The sequence below is a fragment of the Sapajus apella genome, unplaced genomic scaffold (assembly GCF_009761245.1).
Source record: "Sapajus apella isolate SASKATOON/1434 unplaced genomic scaffold, GSC_monkey_1.0 scaffold5, whole genome shotgun sequence".
Classification (NCBI taxonomy): domain Eukaryota; kingdom Metazoa; phylum Chordata; class Mammalia; order Primates; family Cebidae; genus Sapajus; species Sapajus apella.
The window spans coordinates 5006234-5025384 of NW_022436945.1; the positions used below are offsets into that span (position 1 = coordinate 5006234).

The 19151-nt window shown below is 41.4% G+C and overlaps 1 protein-coding gene across 1 annotated transcript in view; it reads left to right on the forward strand.

Moving 5' to 3' along the window:
* The first annotated feature begins 311 nt into the window (after positions 1-311).
* C1QTNF7 (C1q and TNF related 7) overlaps positions 312-19151 on the forward strand; it is a 104205-nt gene continuing 85365 nt past the window's right edge. Inside the window, exon 1 of the mRNA XM_032272825.1 lies at positions 312-575. The gene's annotated coding sequence lies outside the window, so the exon portion shown is untranslated. The remainder of the gene's footprint in view (positions 576-19151) is intronic.

Consider the following 19151-nt stretch of genomic DNA (forward strand, 5'->3'; position numbering starts at 1 on the left):
AGGCATACACTTTCCTATGTACTCTTTTTGCTGCCAGTGAAATGATACCATTTGGTCTTTAGGCATCACTTTAAAAGGCAAAGCAACTAGAAGTAACATGGTGAGAAGAGCAATGGATAAAAAAGAGAAAGAGAACTGTTTAGATACCTGAGACCCCTGCTTTTCACTTGCTTCAGTCTGGGGTTTGCAGAAGAACACTACCCACTCCTGCTCATTCTTAACTAGTGTATATATTAAGCTCTTTGAAATGTGAGTATTATGGGAAGGATCGCAGTTGCTTTAAATTATAGAAGTTGGCAAGTGCCTGGGAGAAGGAGTGGGAGGTTGTTTAAACTGAGAAAGACAGTTGCAAAACTTCGTACAACAGCATGAGCTCCAAGCTTCAAACGCATTCTCATGCTCAGACGAGCACTTTATTTTTCATCAGGTTATTTTTGCATTGTTTTGGAGCAGCTTCGAATAATAAACACATATTTCTGCTTTAAATTTTAATGGTTGCTAAATTCATGGGACAACCAATGCAAGAAAGCCTCATGTTTTGGGGGAAAGTTTGATATCAGCGACGTCCAGACAAGGTAAGCTACCATTTTCACTGCAGTTTTTCTCTTTTCCCTCCTGTTTGGCCTTCATCACAATATTTACTGGGAGAACTTAAGACAGCGACTTGTAAAGAAATGGGGGAACTTGTAAAAAGTATGTCAGCAAATGATAAACCAGAGGTTAGAAAACCTCTGCAGGAGAGCGTCCTCCTACTTTCTATTCTGCTTGACTCATGAACCTCTGTAAATAGCTTTCACTATACGAAAAATGCCATTTGTTTCAGAAAACAGAAGGGGAGTCTTCAAAATCTCCAATCTGATTAACTTAGTATTTGTCAGTGTGGTGACAGGCTAACTCATTCCCAAGGTCAGTTTATCTATGTTTTCTTATTCTGTTATACGCAACTCAGCTGCTGGAGCTGTGATTCTTTTTTTTTTTTTTTTTTTTTTTTCTTATTTGGTTTTTACTTTAATGTCATATTTCAGTACAAGTAATTCAATCACAGGGCTCAAATGTCAAAATATTAGAGTGGTTTATTGAAAAATCATAGTCCTACCCTTGACCTGGTCTAGCATTTTATGCTTACTTATACACTAAATACTGTATCTATTGTTGTTTATCAATAATAATATAATATTGTCCATATATATTTATATGCACATATACAGTCTCTCTATATACATATATTACATATAGAGACACTGTATTTATAAGTGTTTATGGAGCTGTGATTCTTCTACTAACTTAGAAATATTTCCCAAGGAAGATTTTAATGTCATTCCAAAAATCCTCCTAAGTACAGTTACGATGGCTTCTTATGAACTTGTTTTGCCGAATATGTTTTTAAAAGTTAAATAAATCATTTGCCTTTTTCTTTGTAACTGACGCGGGAGGATGTTATAGACATTATACATCCTGGGAGGATAAAACCGTTCAACTCAACATTCGTTAATTCAAGTCACTATTGGCTAAAAATGTTATCTAAATAGGGTGACTTTGCCCTACGATTCTGCCTCATACACAGGTAGGGAGCAGTGAAAATAAGAAATTTTCTTGTTTTTCTGTGCGTTAGTCACGTGAAAAGTACCTTGTGGGTTGAGGTGGAGGGGCATATAAATATGTGATGTGTTTTTCCTATTTCCCTGAGAATGTCTCTGTTATCAGTGTTCCCATCTTTCTGAAGCAGAATTCCAGGTGCAAAAAACTAGATCATCACAGAAATCTGAACATTCTTCAGGCAGGCTGAGATTTTATCACAGCTCCACATTAATTCCTTCATGCACACATGCGTGCTCACAGGCAAAGGTTATAAAACCCTGCGGATTTGATAGAGCTTGAGGGGTGCGGAACATTTTGGTGACCTCAGGCTGCAAAATCCATTGGTACAGAAACATTAGCAAGGCTAATTTCTCACCCATTAGACCTGGGAGAGCAACGTGAGGGCCGCCTGGGACCCTGCTCTTGGGCTGAGAGGGCTCTGCCTTCTTGCTACACCAGCTCTTTCTCTGTTTCTGGAATATTTTTTTCCTTCTGTGTCAAATTCTAGTTACATAAAGTGAACTGTTGTGGCCTCCCCTGCCTGACAATCTCAACTAGAAGAAAGGGATTAAGGTAAGAAGGAGGACACTATTTATAGAAAAGCAAAACAGCAGCTCAATCGGCTCATTGCAGGGTGATCAGGATACACCATTAGTTGCGGGTCTCCCATAGTTAGTGCAGTAAGTGCCCGGCCACTGCCAATTCCTTATCCTTCTCTTTCCCATGTCTTCTTCTGTTCTCCTTTTCCCTCCACTTCTATCTATACCAGTTCATAGAACATTAAGACAGGGAGCAGTAGGTTAGACAGACAAGATGATTGTCTCCTTCCCGGTCCTCTCGGCCCATCCCCAGGCCAGTCAGGGAAGCCCCCACCCTCTTTGGAGTGGGGTCTCTGGGACCCCACCCATGACCTCATTGCAGACAGCTTGAGAGCTGGGATGGCCAGCGGTTGCATGGCGCCTGAGTGCACCCTGGGGACGGGTGTGGCAGAGAAATGCACAGTGTGGCATGACGTGACTGCTGAAAAGCCGGAGCGCTAACTTCCTCACGGGCTCCAATGGAGGCTGGCGGCATCTCTGGAAGTCAGGCCCGCCAGGCCCCACCCCTGGGCCCCAGAAAGCCCCAGAGAGGACAAAAACAAAAAGGCTATTAGGGTTGCTAATGAAGCCCTAGCCAGCTGAGTCATCTAAGGCGCAGTCACTGGGGGTGCTTTGTAATAAAACCTGGACAGAGCCCTGGAAAGGACAGGTCAGGGTTGTCGCAAAAAGGGCGCTGATGAGAGAGGCCCACAGTGACCTAATCGCACCTCCTTGCCTCAGAGAGGCTGGGAGAGAAAGGCAGCGTCTGCAAGGGACAAGAGTGTTAACCAATGAACTGCCGGGAAAGTGGCAGCCATGCTGAATTAGCTTTGGGTGTGAGCCTGGCTTAGTCCAGGTTTCTAGCCACCAGTTTGTGAATCTGGACCTGAAATGCCCCAAGGTTAGGGATCAATGGCTGATAGGCTAGAATGAGACACCATGGTAATTCAGTAAACCTTAACTGAGTGTCTACTCTGTGCCAGATGCTTTACCAAGGCACTTTGAACGTGTCCTTGATAAAGGTAGACCAAACATTAAGAAGCATAGGAAGAATGGCAGGAACACAGAGGGGCTTTGCAAATCAGCCTGCTAAAATCAAAGAAAGCTTCCCACAGAGCTGCACTTGAACTAGAGCTTGAAAAATGAGTGAAATATCATGAGAGAGCCAAGTGGGCCAGGGGTTCCCAGGCAGAGGCCAGCAGACAAAGGCACAGAGGTGCAAAGACCATGGATGTGCCCATAAGCCAAGTAGCTTGGGTGTGGTGAGGCTTTATTTCCCCTAGTATCTTCCAATGAACAGAATTTTCATGGGACATTATTATAATAGGAGGATAACCAAAAGTACTTCCGGTCAGGCAAGCCTCGGAATGTTGAAAGCTGTGCACCATGGTGGATCAGAGCTCTGGCTTAGGGGTCACAAATGCCTGACTTCAAATCGCAGCTCTGCTCTTTCAATGACATGTGAACTTGAGGCCATTCAAACATTAGTTTCTTCATCTGTTAAATGAGATAGTAATCATATACATCTTCTATGAGCATTCTGAGGATTAAATTAGAGATTCTGTGTAAGAGTCTACTATCAAAATGCCTGACATATAATGAGAGCTTAGAGAATATTAGCTATTCTTACTAGTTATTAAATGTCAGTTTCTTTACCGCAGGACATATCGCATGTTTTAGTTGGCTAATATGTGCTCTGGCTCCTGTGATTGGATTATTAATTAAAATCTAATGTTTTCCAAACTCATTTGACCATAAAACCATTTTTTCTGAAGTATCACAATGCATGCTGGCAAATGGCGAGATTGAGTCATCTTGGTGAGTTGAGGCCACATGTCCTTCAAGCATTAAATCAAAGTTTCCCAAGATTCAATTGAAATTTACCAATCTCTACCAGTCACTTCACAAATTCTCTCTGTATTTCTAAGAAAGAAGCCCAACAATTGGGATTCTCATATCTAAGTAAATCGACTTTTTTAAAAAACTGTTCAACTTTTAGGAGGAAAAGTAGCAGCAAAGCAAATTCTTGTCAGGATTTTCACACTTGGCAAGTCAGCCTTTCCCTAAGTTTGAGGACCTACTGTGGTAAAGGACAATGCAATAGGGACAGTCTGGAAGAAAACATCATCCTGTCTTCAAGGAGCTACCAATTGAATGGGGAAATAAAATGTGAATTCCAATAACCAAAATGCAAAATTAGATATTACAATTTAGAATATAAGAGAACTCACAGAGAATGGGAATTCAAAGAAAAGAAGACCACAGGCCCCTGGAGTAACACCAGTAATTAGTCACATTCTTGGACATTTATCAGGTACAAGGAGCTGTGCTGAGTACAATAGAATTAACCCACTTATATCTTACAACCGGGTCACAAGGTGGGTGTAGACTTATCCATTTGACAGATGGGAAAACTAGGCCCCAGAGAAATTAAGTAACCTAAGTAACCTGCCTGCAGTCTTTCAGAACCTGAGTGGCAGAGTAAGGTTCCAAACTTGGGTCCATGTAATGCTCTGTATCCCTCACCCAGGGAAGACTCCTCAGAGGAGATAACATCAATTAAGCCTTGAAGAACAGTTAAGGATCGGTGAGAAGGGCCTTCCAAGCAGAGAGGAAAATATGCGCAAAAGCACAGGAGACTGAGAGAACAGCGTGGAAAGTACCAGGAAGGCTTCCCTGGCAGACAAAGTGTATGCATATAGTACAGAAGGAGATAAGCTTAGAATACTTGGTTGGAATCAGATCACGTTAAGTCTTGAATGCCAAATCACAAAGTTTAGATTTTTTTTTTTAATGAAGTAATCATTTAGGTTTGTAAACAAGAAAGTAATCCGATGAAAAAATGAATTGGATGAGTAACCATTGCACAGCTGTGGCAGAGGCTAAACTTCCAATTAGGAATCTAGGTATGTCCAGGCAAGAGACAGCAGCAGTGGTTGCTCACACAGCTGTTAAGAAGCGGAGGTGCACATCTGGCTTGGGTTACACCAAGACTTTGACCATCTCAATGACCTTTCAAAATGACAACCGTGAGACCTCAGTAAATCCAGATTCTACACGGGCCCCGGTTTAAACCCTGTAAAATGGGAAGGGTAGGAGAGGCTAGTTGACCTCTGAGGTCTCTCTGACTTCTCAAACTCTATGAAGATAACACTCTAACCACTTTTATGGAAATCATAAACTATACAGTTCCCTATTGAATCACCAGGTTCCAAACTTCTCTTTCATATCAAGCAGGCATATTTCCAAAAGAACGTTAATGCCTACAAAATTTTATGCATTTACTGCTATAGCAATTATATAGTAATAGTATTGGCACACAATGATTAGGGGAGGGCGCGTTTTTATATATTCCTTTGGAAGACACTCTTTTCCATTCTTCTGGTTATCTGCCATTTGCAAAATTCAACTGTCTACCTTTCATGACTGAGAACTTTTTCTGCATTTTGTGACATATCAAGATCTCACAGTGCTGTGAATGATAGTTATTCATGTAGGTGCCTTATGATCTTCTGCAGCTCACAAATAGGTGGTACACTTTTAGAGAGCAGAGATAAATTATCTTTAGATCCTCCAATGCCTTACAACTATAGCAGGTCTGAATCTTATAAACACAAGGAACTTTAGTTTCTTAGATTATTTAGGCTCCTACCTGCATCGCCTTTAACACTAAGGTCAGGCAAAAATCCTGGGAGGTATTTCTTCACGCCAATTAGGTCCAGTCTTGTCTTGTAAATGAACTCTTCCTTTGAAGTCTGTGGATTCTACTTTCAAACCCTGCTTGGGGACTAAAAATCATGGTCAAGGCCAAGAACCTTGTGTCTGAGCAGGACCAGGCAGCCCTCTGAGGTCTAGCCAGGTAGGGTGACTGTTTCTACTTCTCACAGGTGCACTGACCCCAAGTCTTTCCAGATGTGAGAAAACCTCTCATCAAAAATGTCTCATTCCCCTCTCCCTTGCATAAACTCTTGGGCTTGGAATTTCTGAAAAGAAAGCAAGTGTTGTTTTCAAGAAACCTCTTCCTGCTCTGCAAAATCCTTGAAGCAAGGAAATACAGAAGGCTGGGCAACACTTGTGAAATGATAAGGCAGAGGTGGAAAATGACTTATAAATTCATGTTTAAAGAAGATATTCTGTCACCCACCCAACAGATGTTAAATAATCATCAGCAAAATAGATGGCCAACAGGTGATAAAACAGCTTCTTCAAAGTTACTCAGTTTGCCACCAAAGGAGGTGTATTTTATAATCAGATTAATAGGATCTTTTCATTAAAATATTTCAATAGGATTTTTAAATTCTATATATTGTTTCTTTATCCCTATTGTTTAGATGAGGAGAGATAAGTAGCTCACCTAACCTCCTATATATACAAAGAGGTAGAACAGGTGTTTAAACTCATATAATGCCTGTCTTTAAAACCTGCACCTATTCCACACTGCCACAGGTACTCTCAGAAAGGATTTTTTGAATTTTCTATTTAGCAATCTGCAGTTCTGCTTTTGACTAATCCTTCAGTCATTATTTCCAACTAAAATGTATTTTAATTAATATACACTGTGGAACACTATGCAGCCGTTAAAAAAATTAGTTCATGTCCTTTGCAGGGACATGGATGAAACTGGAAGCCATCATTCTCAGCAAACTGACATAAGAACAAAAAACCAAATGCCACATGCTCTCACTCATAAGTGGGTGTTGAACAATGAGAAGAACACAAGAACACGGGGGTAGGGGAACATCACACCCTGGGGCCTGAGGGATGGGGGGCTAAGGGAGGAATAGCATGGGTGGGGGGATTGGGGAGGAGGGATAGCATTATAAGAAATACCTAACGTAGATGATGGGGTGATGGATGCAGCAAACTACCACCATGGCACATATATACCTATGTAACAGATCTGCACAATCTGAACATGTACCCCAGAAATTAAAGTATAATAAATAAATAAATAAGAATTTCTTTATGAAATTTATTTTGCCATAAACTTAGTATGGCTTTGTTTGATATAGTGATGAACCCAGAAAATGGTTTATTACCCCATCTCATTGTTCAACTGCAAGGTTGTGGGTCAGAAATAAAGCACTTTGTCTCAGGCCAGGGGATTAGAAGACAGTTCAGACTTCAATACATGCTTGTGTGTCTTCTGTCTCCAAGTCAAGGAGAGGAAATTGGTTCTAATTAATTAACTATTAATTGGTTCTAATTAATTAAGACTAATTATAGGATGGTATTAAATAGTGGCAGTTTTAGGGCCTTCATGTGCTACCGATGATATAAAGCCATGGCTAATGTTTTTGCTTCAAAACACATCCTACCATACATGCTGTGATAGTATTTTGAGAGCTGTCATGAAAACATTCATTGGTGGCCTTTCCAACAGCTAACATGTTTCCCAAAACAGCTTACTCTCTTATATTGGTAATTTTTTCCAGTTTCTTTCTTGCACCATTAATTTATGTAGAAAGACCTTTTATGAAGTCATTTTAATCCCATTCCACTCTAAAAATCTAATTTCACCACAGTGGAATCTTATTAAAGGATTCTTTGAATATTTCAGAATTACTAATGCATTTCATCACAGGTGCACCTATCAATTTCCCAGATCATTATTAGCATTCCCTCCTTTCCTTCATAATAAAGACCATATTACTCAACATGGCCCCAGGGCCTCTGAAGGATCTGCTTCTTCACTGCCTTCCTTGTCCATCTGTGTCCCTACCACTCTCCTCCATATTCCCAATACGAACACACAGTGAACTCTTCACTGTTTCTTGGGTATCCTTCTTCCTTATGCAACAGGGATCTAAAGAATCTGAGTACATTCCCTTGACTTTATGTGAATGATGAACCATATAAAATTTCTAACTTTCAACCACTTTGTTATTTCCAAAAAAAAAAAAAAAAAAGTTAATATAAGCCCAATATTATCTAGAGATATAAAGAAAAACTCTCATTTCTTGAAGACAATTTATGGGCCAGGATCTTAAATATAATTAAAATGTGCTCATTGTCCTCCTGTTTGTCCTTGGTGCTGAGATGGAATGGTGTCCAAACGGACTTTTAGAATTTATCCAAGCTACAGATCCCAACTTCAGCTTCAATGCAAGCAGTAGCAAAACACTCATGCTTCGTAAGGCTGCTCTTTACATTAATACAACACTGGTCACCAGAAAGTTCTTTAGTATGCCAGAACCTGATGCTTTTTTCTTTTCTTTTCTTTTCTTTTCTTTTCTTTTCTTTTCTTTTCTTTTCTTTTCTTTTCTTTTCTTTTTTTTGAGATGGAATTTTGCTCTGTTGCCGGGCTGGCATGCAATGGCGCAATCTCAGCTCACTGCAACCTCTGCCTCCCGGGTTCAATTGCAGAATCTGGTCCTTTTTGATGTCTAGCATTCTGATCTTTGCTCTGCTTTTAGAAGTGACAAGAAAAAGTTATCTTTCCTCTGGCATTTTAAATGCTTGAAGACTCTCATCACCTACCTTCCGGGCCCTCTCCCAGGGTCTTCCCATGCTTATAGGGAGAGCTTTTCCCAGACACCCTGTAGTTCACCTAGGATATGCATGTCCCTCTTGAAACAGACATCTGGACTTGATCACCAAATTCCAGATGATTGTCACAACTTGTACCAACTCCCTATAGACGTTCTGGGATGAATAGTAGCTACCTGAATCCCTGTTCTCAGAAAGAATCTAGAGTTAGCCAGAAGGTGTACAGAGTTCAATTAATGATGTCTAAAGGAGAATCAGATATTTTCCAGGGCTACTCTGGATATTGCCTGATGGCCCAGAGTACATGGAATTATTACCCTCTCTGATTTTAACATGCTATTTTCCTTAATACTAAATTTGCATCAGCTTTGCTAGTAAGCCCATCTCATCAAAAGACCAACTAAAACATTGAGATTATTTCTTAAACTTGAAATAAGGCCTGTTTTAGTTCATAGTTAACTGAAAAGCGTCAGTTCCAGCCCCAACCCTTCCTGGCTGTGTGATCATGAGTAAGCTATTCTAGTTTTCTGAACTCTGTTTGCTTATCATTGATAAAGGTAATAATATATATCTGCTCCACTGGACTCATTGGAAGTATTAAATGAGATATTATATTTGCAAGCTACAAGATAGTTACTTTGGGAGCCCGATATATTTGGTGGGCCAGCTAATCTTTCTCTTGGCCTCTTTGCTATGGGGGATTTCCTCTCCCTGGACAAATTGATATCCAGTGGGGCATTAAAAAGAAAAATACAAGCAAAAGGAAGAAAAACACACTAAGTACTTAGTGAATGGAGTTGCATGTGGGTGTAAACATGTCAAAGGAGACAATTTTGCAGAGATGAAAGTATTTCTACAATGCTGTCAAAGCAGAGTGACAAGCAAAACCCAAACTTCCTCTCCCTGGCTTGTGTTAATTATTTCAGGCCTGGAATGTTTGGTTTGGAATGATTTGTCCTTGCCATTTGCTCACACAATTCTACATTGCTGCCTTCATTGCCTTTGCTAACATTTCTCAGGGGTATGTTATCTGTAAGATATTATTGTAGCTCCGGGCAATACATTAAGTCAGGGGCTGTCATCTAAATCTGCAGGACCAAGCAGGAAATGTACATCAGTAAATAGGCAGGGTAGAGACACCAGAGACTTAGGTTGCATGCCCTGCCTAAAGTGGTAGGCAGTCACTACAATGTATGGTGTCCATGAGGTAATATGGCCCACTGGTGCAGATTTTTCAGAAACTCATACATCTGGACATTTTCATGTGAGCTGTTTTTACTTTTAAAATCCTTACTGTTTTTGACCTATAGAAATGGCAGTGTCATATAGTTCGACCTAATATAATTTAGAGACATCAAAAGAGTTTCCATTTTCTTGCTGTGTGGGAAAACTCAAGAGCCTTTGTGATTCAAAACCTCTGTCCTGAATCAACATGCATAGGCATGCATAGCACTCTACAGTAAAACTAGTCAGCAGAGCACACTCACTCCATCCTTATTCCATCCTCCCAACACCCCTAGGAGGTGGTACTAGGTTTATTCCTACTTTACACATGAGACTCAAAGCCCACCATCGGTTAGAATTGACACATACATAAAAGAATATGTGATCTCCTTGCCAACAGAGCCAGTTTCCTTAAGTCTTTTGCCATACAGCACTGGAGGAGGAAATTTAAAATGTAAATTTCTGCACATTTCCCCAGAGTGGGGTAAATTGGGGTGGCAATTATTCTCCAGGCTCTTATGGGCAACTTTAAATCTTCACCCCCTTAGGCCCCTTCTATGGAGAATCCACACTCCTTTCCTCTCTCTTCAACTTTTTCATACACTTACCCCTGCTCATTCTAAAATCTTTCTTTTTTTGGAATTAACGCTTTATCTTCTGTAGTACATATGACCCCAGATAACCAAGGGGCTAGCACAGTGCAGGGAACATAGTAGAAACTGCGCGAATTTCAGTTGGCTCTTTCTACACAGGATTGGAGGCAAAATGAAAGAAATGTGCAAAATAAAGCAGTTTAAATGGAAACAGAAAAGCAAAGCCATGACGTGAGGAGGAGGAGGAACAAAATATGTGAAACCGCAAGGACCAATCTGGTATAATGATTGAGTGTGAAATTTCACTTCCTGGCAGCCAGACCCAGAGCCTTTGCAGACTTAAAGTGACCCGTATATTCTCCCTTGAGCTCTGGGTGAAGGACCAAAGGAGGGAAAATGAATTCCTTTTCTTTTCCTTGACCCGGGTCTTGCTTTGGAACAAATGTTTTCCCCCATATCTGTTTGATTTTCAGCATCCATAAATCTCTCACTGAACATCCACAGCTGTACTGTGCTCAGACTTCACTCAAATCCTATTTAGAAAGATGTTTTGTGTAGAGTAAAGATACAAGTCTCATAAGAAGGCAATTTATCGTTGAAGCTGTTGCTAGGGTGTTGCTAAAGGAAATCTGTAACTCTTAGTTCATTAGAAAGCTCACTGAATACAGACAGAATCAAGCACAGCTGGACGGTTTATAGGAGAAAAATATTAGATAAAAAAAGGAAGGGAGGAAGGGAGGGAGGGAAGAAGGGAGGAAGGGAGGAAGGAAAGAAGGGAGGGAGGAAGAGAGAGAGGAAGAAGGGAGGGAGGAAGAAGGGAGGGAGGAAGAGAGGGAGGGAGGGAGGGAGGGAGGGAGGAAGGAAGGAAGGAAGGAGGGAAGGAAGGAAGGAAGGAAGGAAGGAAGGAAGGAAGGAGGGAAGGAGAGGGAAGGAAAGAAGAGGGAGAAAGGGAGGGGGGAGGGAGAGAGGGACGGTGCGGGTCTAGAGACTCTAGACTCTACAGAGCCTTTTCAGGAGAGTTGGAGAAATAAAAGTCAGGCTGTGGAAGGAAGGAGTGAGTGGCTAGTGAGAAGGAAGGAGGGAGGGAGGAAGGGAGGGAGGGAGGAAGGAAAGAAGGAAGGAAGGACGGAAAGAAGGAAGAGTTCTGAATCTTTCTTCACTTTTTCCTAGTTATTCATTTTTTTTCCCATGTAAAGGTACTCGTTTTCTTCCTCGCCAACCCGTCACCATTGCCTGACCTCTGAGACCTGCAGACGATTTCCGCTCTCCATCTCTGGCCACTCCCTCTCAGTGGAAGTCTATTCCTTTTCTTCTAACACTTTCTCCTGAACATAGAAATTTAACCATCACCACAAATTCTCTATTTGGTTTTGACCCAGCCCCTTTCCTTAGTTGGTTAATGACTAAAACTGTCATTGCTATATTGGACTAGAGACACCACATATTAATAGGACCATTATCAAGCTGAACCAGAGAGAGTGTGGGTGTCCAAGCAGATGAAATCTACTAAAACCGAAGCACATGAAGAACAGTTGCAGGACCTCAGGATAGCTGCCCAGAAAAAGAAAAACTAATGGGAAATAGCAGACTGATTTCAGGTATTTGAATATCTCCTTTGGGTAAGACTTTTGAAGTAATTTCCCAAGATTTGATGTTAATTACGTAGGATTCTAATCCAAAGAGGCAGCAAAATGTAGACTGACTCTGAAGTCCCAATCAACCTGGATTAAAATCTCAGCCTTCATTTTCTAGGCTCATGCCCTTGGGCAACTTCTCACCTTCATTTCCTTGCTATAAAAAATGAAGATAATAGTATCCATCACATAAGAGTTTTTGTGAAGGTTAAGTGAGATAATATGGTGCTCTACAAATCATAGCTAATATTAAAACTTCTGTTTCTTTTATGTAAATGAAACAGAAAAGAAAGCATTAGATATGCAGAGTATTGTTAAAATAATAAAATAGAAGATTTTCTTCTCTGTCTCCTTCCCTCCCTTTTATTCTTCCTTCTTTCCTCCCTCTTCTCCTCCTCCATAGCCATCTAGTATGAACATACATTAGGTAAGCTTCCTAAATAAACAAAAATTTTAGATTTTCTTTAACAACACCATAGTAATAACTACAACTATAAGTTGCCTTAGTTATAAGATTTGCATCTTTTACTACTCAAAACAACATTCTAAACAAGGTTTCACTGAGATCCTGAAAAAGATTCAAAAGAAGCATTTGGGAAGTAGGAGAAACAGAGCATTGCAATATTACATAAATAAAGGAGAGTGGGAATTTTCGCTGCTTCTCAACTATGGCTGCACCTTAATGTTCAACCAGGGAAAAGTGCCAAAGCCCAAGCGGCACCCAAGACAATTACATCAGAATCTCAGGGGGTGGGACTCAGGTGTGCATAATTTTTTAAAGCTCCTCAGGTGATTCTAACATGCAGCCAAGGTTGAGAAGCACAGTTTTAGGAAAAGCAGTGGCTAATGGCCTGGAAAGCTGCAGAGCTGATGAGGCTGCATGCTGTGTGCACCATGTGACTATGTCTGTAACTTTCTAGACTCCACAGAGGCTTTTCAGGAGAGTCAAAGAAATAGAAGTCAGGCTGTGAAAGGAAGGAGTGAGTGGCTAGGGAAAGTCTACACTAATTGTTACTTACTCCTTCAACAAACATAGTAGAATCTGGAAGGAAAGAGAGAGGGAGGTAGCTTGGGGAGCCAGCAAAGGCAACATAATTTATTTTTAGAGTATGGGAGACCTAAGCGTATTTGAAACAAAGGTACATCTACTGTATCTTGTAAGTTTGCAATTTAAATTTTGGAGAATGCTGAGAAAGTTTAGCCTCTACCCAGATTTCATTTTGATGAGTTCAGATTCATCAGAGGATCTTGATCAAATATGCTCAAGCTGTAGCTTTACACCTTACTATTTATTGCATTTTAGCTGCCATTGATTAAATTTCTCTCTGTGTGTCAAATATGTCATTTAAATACATTTCTTCATCCTCACAAAAATCCTATAAAATGTCTGCTGCCCATTTTAAGACAAGGAATTTTTTCAGATGAGGAAATGGGATTCAGACGTTCAGTAGTTTGCCCAAAGTCATTAAGTGGCAAAACCAGAATTCAAGCCTGGGTCTGTATGACCCCAACGCCTATGGTCTTTTTACTTTGCCACCATGGATGCAACACAAAAATTCAATCCTTGCAGAGCTGCCTGCTCCCACCAAAACCTATAAAATGACAAAAGCTGTGTGCTGAAAGATAATGTCCCAACACCATGGCCTCTGAATAAAACAAATGAAAGTGAAAATGTATCAGAGGCTGCAGCTAAAACCTCAGGTTGCAGAAGGGTTTGAGCAAGGTTCAGATCATTTCACAGAGGGCTGGATGGGCAAAATGAGGTGTTTGCCATCATTGACACAAATGCACCATAAGATGGTGGAGGAACAGCCAGAATCAGGATTGCTCATAACTGACATGAATCAGAGACTGCAGCATCTTGCACTAAGGGCAGTTGGGGTTTGGATAGGAATGGCCATTCTCAGCACTGTTCATCTCCACCATCTGCCTAACTCCTTCCTCTTTCCCTGGACACGTAGTCCTGGCTGATTATTGCCTGCCAAATCATGTCACACACGCCAGCTCATTTGGCCATCTTCTCTGCTGAAATCCAATCTCCACATCCTTGATTACTCCCGAAAACTGATTAGTGTCCATTTGCAAGCAATATTTTCCTCCTAATATATCCAGGTATGTATGATCCAGAGGGCTGCTTTGATTTCTGGAATATTAGCTTAGAAAAGAATGAAATCTAATAAAAATATCATATTAGCTCCAAATAACTGCATAATCTGTGTCAATGAGATGATTTCCATTTGGTCTGCAGACTGTAGTTATTAGAATTAGTTATCCTTTGTACAGAGGTTGGGGAATGAGCAAACTATTGTTTTCCGACAAAAAGGTCTCAAATCTTGGAAAGTGCTGATGCAATGCCTACTTTAAAAAGCCAGCGACATTTTGTGTTGCCTTAAAAAATGTATTTCAGTATTATATTTTAAAAGAAACTGGCCTTCAAGTTCATTCCAGGACAAGTTTTAGATTCTTTAAGAACAAAGTTTGGTAAGACCGAAATAGAGACTGTTTAGTTTGGACAGACAAATAGCCAACATACCCATAAAAGGGAGGATTGCCTGAGTATTTTTCTTTCAGCTCATATTTTCAGATTTTCTTCAAAAGCTAGCCTCACAAAAATTTGAGAGGAACCACATGACACACCCATAAAATACAAACACCTCAAATAGAGCACGTGCCTCAGACCAAGTCAGTCCAGGGAGCCTGTGGACATGCGGACAAGGCTGTCATCTATGACTTCCCTAAGAGGTTATGAAAGTCATCAGAAGAAAGGAAAGAGGGGCATTTTCTTAGTGTGCACTGTGTGTCTGGCTTTTGCCCTGGGTCCTGACAGGGAGCTGGAAAACTATCTCGTTTGGTCATTCTTCCAACTATCCCTCAAGATTGGTATCATTTCCATTTCACCCAGAAAGAGAAGCCAAGGAAGATTTCAAAAAAATTAAAAAATTTAAAAAGACTGGCCAATACAACAAGTGTGTAGGGCAAGCTATGAGGTAGAAAATGAGTCTGAAATTCTTATTTGTTTAAAATGTGTTTGAATTAATGAACTTACGAATCTTAACAGATTTTTCTAAAAAGAAATAGATCCTACAAGGACCCTAGAGGCCCTGATCCATCTAACCCTTGAAAATTGGAAGCAGATGTTTTGTGGGAATCTAAAGCTTCAGTCAAGGTGCACTGCATTATTCATGGATCTCGGGGAAGAGGTACCACCTTCCTCCCCAAGGTGGCTGTGCACAATTAGTCCTCACCCAAACCCATTCTCCAACTAGGGTGCATAAGGTTCTGAGGTCTCAAACCTCATGGGATAGAAGGATGGAGAAGGTCTGAAGGAATGGGAGGACCTGCATAAAGTTGGGAACATGAAAGGAAAGACTCGCACACAGAGTTTTTGGTGAATGCCAAGTAGCCCTGTTTGGACAGAGAAGAATATTCTGGAAGGAAAGTAGGTAAGGGTTGGATAAGCAAATACAGGAGAAGTAATTTTTTTTTACCTTATTCTGAAGGAAATGGTATGCCATGAAAGGTTTTTGATTGAGGCAGACATGGGGAAAGCAGAGCTTTAGAAACATGAAGCTGACCATGTGTGTGAGGGACTAGATGTGGGGAGGCCAGATGGGGAATCTCCTCAGAAGAATCCCATGACATCTGAGGGTCATGGCTGTTCTGAGGCTGTGTGTGTCATTTGAGCTCGGCTGCGCTCTGTCCTGGGTGCCGGAAAGCCTTTCAGAGGAAGCAGCATCTCCAGGCTGCCAGTGCTCTGCCCAATGTGGTTCACATTGAATGGTCTAAATCCCTAGTCTTTGATGTGGAAATGTCATGAGCACATTGAGTGAATTCCAGGAAATCTTCCAGGGAAGAACACATGATAAAAGAGGCCCCACACTACACACATGTTGACCCCAGGAAGCAAAGACACAGTCATGGGGCGGGGGTGGGGGCGGGGATAGATTCTTTTTTCCTAATGCTATAGGACATAAATTTATATTATGGGCTCCCAGGCAGAAACAACAGAATGGGAAGGATTCACTTGACCTTGGCCAATACTTTTAGGATGTCTTTCTTTAGACACATTGCCTCATCCCACTCCTGCTCATACTTGCATGTGTTTCACTACAGGATTCTTGCATTGGGAATATCCTAGCCAGAGCGTGCACTTTTGGGGGGGGTTAATGGGTCCATGCTGTTTACAAGTTGTAAAAATTCAAGAAGGCTGTGCCAGGGAACTAGGATTCAACCTGAGTGCACTCATTAGCTATGTGACCTTAGACAAGTTTGCTCAGTTGCAGAATAGTAATAGAAACATGAGGATCTGAGGAAATAGTACATATGACAGCATCTTACTCAAAGTAAGGAGTTGACACAGCAGTGAGCAGGGTCACAAATCAATGCCAGCAGAGCCAGGCAGGAGATGCAAATGAACGCTGTGGGCTGGGTGAAGACCTGAGGAAGTAAATCTCATATGACTCATACAAAGTGGGCACCAGCTACTGCCCCCTCATCTGCTGCTACCAGAGAAGTCAAAAATAGAGATTTCTATGTGAAATCGCCTAATTTTTAAATAATAGCAATTAATATGGATCGTGTGTTAAACCTCAAACTAAGCAGTGAATCGAATTTTGCCTCAAGGCTGCAAACAAGGACTAGCAATTTGCTGCTTGTCATAGATATTGAGACCATGCATGGTGAAGCCACTGGAGAGTTGGCTCAGACCCCCGTTCAGGTGCTTGCTAGTTGTGTATGTTCTCCAAAGCTTACTTTTCTCATCAAAAAAAATGTGGAACATAAAGAAAGCTCCTAAAAGGATAGTAGGAATTAACTGAGGTTACGTGCACAGGAGCCCACCAATCAGAAAGAGGCTGGAGCTAGTCAGGAAGGCTCCTTGCCATGCCAGCCATTAACCCTGTGGTTGCTGGTTTTTGGGGAGGTCTGGTAGGTTAAACTGGTGGATAGAAAGTTGGAGCAATAGCTTTAACAAAAGCCCTTTGCCCAGTTCCAAGTCCTCTGTAATGCTCAATAAATAGCAACAGTATTTTGTTTGTTTGTTCATTTTTAAAAGACAGGATATCGCTACATTGTCCAAACTGGAGTGCAGTGACCCAATCATAGCTCACTGCAGTCTCTAACTCCTGAGCTCAAACAATCCTCAGCCTTCCAAGTAACTAGGTCTACAGGCACGTGCCACCATGCCTGGCTAATTTTTTTATTCTTTTGAAGGACAGGGGCTCACCAAGTTGCCCAGGCTTGGCAATGGTTATTTTTAAGGCTCAATTAAAGTTTGCCTCTTGTGCCTGCTCCTCACCATCCAGAATGGTTTTCATGCCACTTGAAATTGTGTTCTGTGTTAAGGGGGATAAAAGAAAAGAAGCCAGGCTCTGACTATTAGAGGATATACCACATCTTAATGACTCATCACAGACTTACACTTACGTGTAAGTGCCTCCTCAAAGGTACAGAGGAGACAAATAGGACCAAGGAGTATGGAGGACAAGGAGTGCAAGATGAGCAACAGTGTCATCTTATTGATGACGCTTGTTCCAATCATAGAGCTAGGAGTGGACAGACTAGGATTCATGGGCTTATGGCACCCACAAGCAGTCTCAGGCATGGTCGTTGAAGCTCTCTGGTCACTGTCTTGAAATTTCCAATAGTTGCATTTTGCATTTGTGTTTTGCAAGTAAAGTGGGACAATGGGGTATGCATTAGGGGTTTGGATTCCCCTTTCCTCTTTCAGACAGCTCCCTTGTTCTTACCCAGCAGCCACTGCCACCCTCTATTCCCAATGGAGGGCTAGGCATAGGCATGAGGAAGGTCAGGTGCATACATTTATAAGCCAAATCATAGGGCAGGGTCCAATGCCTATGAGTGTCTGCTCTCACCAGCCAGTACCCTTGTGCCCAAAGGAGTTACAAGAAACAGCAAATAGAAAACACTATGACAAGTCAGGAAAGAGACCACAGAAGAAAGGGAAAGGCATCTGGCTTTTCAAACAAGGTATCTCACATTTTCATTTTGTTCTGGGCTTATACATTACGTTGCTGGCCCTAGGAGTAAATCTGGAGGTGGAAAGACTCTCTAGGAATCCAATGGGTAGAAATAAAAGAGAAATTTACTCATGCTACTTGAGTTTTGGGTGCCACAATTCTTCCTTATGTAGAACTCTCTAGGGCATTGTAGGACATTTAGCATCCCAGCCCCCTTTCCCCCTAACTAAAAGTATCAATCCCAAATACTTCCAAGGGATTGTGATGCCACATCCCCACAATTGCATTAAAACCCATGGAGGCTTTCTCTCAAAAACCAGGGTGCTCAAAGGAAATGTTAATATAAGAAACAGGACTATGAGATCTTTAAAATCTCAGCATTGAAGGGACCTTAGAGTCAGTCAATCAAACCTCCCAAAACCCCTGGAGTTTTCAACTCCTTGGGAACTCCTGATGACCAGTCTACCCCCCATATTGTCAGGAGTGAGTCTGATTTCCAGTTCCAGGAATATAGCTGGAGCGGGCTCCTTTCCCTTCTGAAGCATGGCCCTTTGCCCAGAGACACACCTTCACAGTGTGTGATAAACAAAGCAAGCCCCAGTACCTACTCCCAGTTTCCTTTGACATGGTAAGGAAAAGGAGAGACTTTATAGACAGAGAGGAGGGGCATGGTTACAGCCCCTCACCCTGTCCAGGCAGAGTTAGACCTGAGTGGTGGCATCATCCCTGCTGTTTATGGCTAGTAATATTCTTGGATTTGGCTTCATCCGTTGAGGGTCTGGCAGGTGTAACAGCAATGTTCTATCCACATGAAAGGCCTTCAAAGGCTACCACTAGGACAGCCAGCCATGCTCTGAGTAGCCAGGGCTTTGGGGTTAGGTTGGGAGACCAGGTATTTAAGAATCTGGTTCTGTGGATAGAACTAACCCATCAATCTTTTAAAAACACATACAGTTAATTCTCACTATTCACAGTTGCTATATTCTATAAAGTCATCATGAATGCTAAATTAGCAAATTTGAACCATTGCTCCCAGGGAAATAAAGAGTTAAGTTCATGAGAGTTCCTGGTCATATT